Consider the following 1,898-nt stretch of genomic DNA (forward strand, 5'->3'; position numbering starts at 1 on the left):
TCTCGAACTTTTTATATATTTAAAAAATAATATTATATATTTAAATTTTGTTGTTAACTAAGTTTAACTAAGTTAGTCTAACATAATAAAAACCAGTTATGACTAGCATTGTTCAAAGTTTTATTGTTTAACTTAGTTTATAAAAAATTTGAATGTGTAGTATTACTCGTATTTAAATCAAACCTAAGTAGAATCGAATCTAACAAACTTACTTACTTTTTTGTTCTTAAATTGTTCTATTTTATTGAATGATAATAATAGAATAATTTTTCACATACAAATGTTTTTTTATACAAGTCTTTACAAGTCATTCATATTAACGCGCTTTGAATCGTTCTTTTTCCTCTTTCTCTTATTCTTCTTTTCTTTCGTTTCTTGCTTTCTCTTTCTCTTTCTTCTTCTTTTTGCTGCACGTTCTTCTTCCTCTTACTCTTTTTCTTCTTCTTTTCTTTCGTTTCTTGCCTTCTCTTTCTCCTTTTTCTTCCTCTTGCTGCACATTCTTCTTCCTCTTCCTCTTCTTCTTTTTCTTTTCTTTCGTTTCTTGCCTTCTCTTTTTCATTCTTCTTCTTCTTGCTGCACGTTATTCTTCCTCTTCCTCTTCTTCTTCTTCATTTACGTGATTTTCTCTCTGTTTTTTTTTCTTCGTTATTCTCGATTTCCATTGTTTTTTGACATCAAGCTCTGAAATCGTTTTTGAAGAAGAAGAAGTAGCAGAAGATGAGGAGGAGAAAGAGAAAGAGTTTCTGAATTATGCATAAGGTGTACTTCAACGAATTTTGGGTGTAGTTTTGTAATCCTTTGGGTATATTTCTGTAATCCTTTGGGTGTATTTCTATAATCGTTTGGGTGTATTTCTGTAATCGTTTGGGTGTATTTCTGAAGTTCCATTATTTTCAAATTTGACAAAAAAATCGTTTTCATGGAGTAAGAAGAAGAAAAGTCGTTCATAATGCACGGTGAGTAGCGCACTTTAGAAACAGGAAGTGGTTGAATAATGTGCGTTTATTTACTCTTAAATGTGGGAGTATAATGCGTATGTTTTATTAAACTTGTGCCAACTTATAAGACTTGTAAGCCAAAAAGACTTGTATGTATAACAGGCCTCATAATAATATAACATTGTTGATGCATGGCGAAAGATATTGACCATTTAGTATTATTTTTAATACACAGAATACTGAAAATAGTATCTGGATCTATAACTTTCTCTTTCAGAACTCTCGAAATTGGACTTGCTTCTTTTTAAAGACTAAGCAATTTAATGACAACTAATAAAAAAAGGAGAGTATAAATTGTGGATGTTATTTTAAAATTTAAATGGTATGGTCTATATATATTGAGCAGCCTTACGCAACACGTCAATTTCAATAAAAATGAATTAAACATTTTTCTTACCCCAACAAATCAAAACAAAAACCATGCCAATTCAAAAAGAAAATTAAATATACAAGAAAAAATGTAAGAATCCAGAAACTTTTTTGTTTTTAGAAAGATTCTCTATAAACATGATTCAGGAGGATTATTACAAACTTTTACAGAATGGTAAATAAATTTTAGTATTTTTTGTTCTCTAATAATTGAGTAAGTACATATTAGATATATCTTATTATTACAAATGGTAGCTAAATATAGTATCCCCTTATAATGATTATTATTTTGATAATGTATATATATCTAGCTTTCATTATATTAGACCATATATATTGTATACAGTTTAGCCACATTATCAAAATTATAATCACAAGTGAACATTATTAACATTTTTGTAAACTGACAACTGTATTAAGAAACATATATTCGGCTATTCTTATGGAATAATGTTAAATTCCAACTGTATACAGTATAAACGAATAAAACGATAAATTTTAACCTTTTCTAAGACACCATTAATGCATTTT

The sequence above is a fragment of the Arachis ipaensis genome, chromosome B05 (genome assembly GCF_000816755.2).
Source record: "Arachis ipaensis cultivar K30076 chromosome B05, Araip1.1, whole genome shotgun sequence".
NCBI classification, from domain to species: Eukaryota; Viridiplantae; Streptophyta; class Magnoliopsida; order Fabales; family Fabaceae; genus Arachis; species Arachis ipaensis.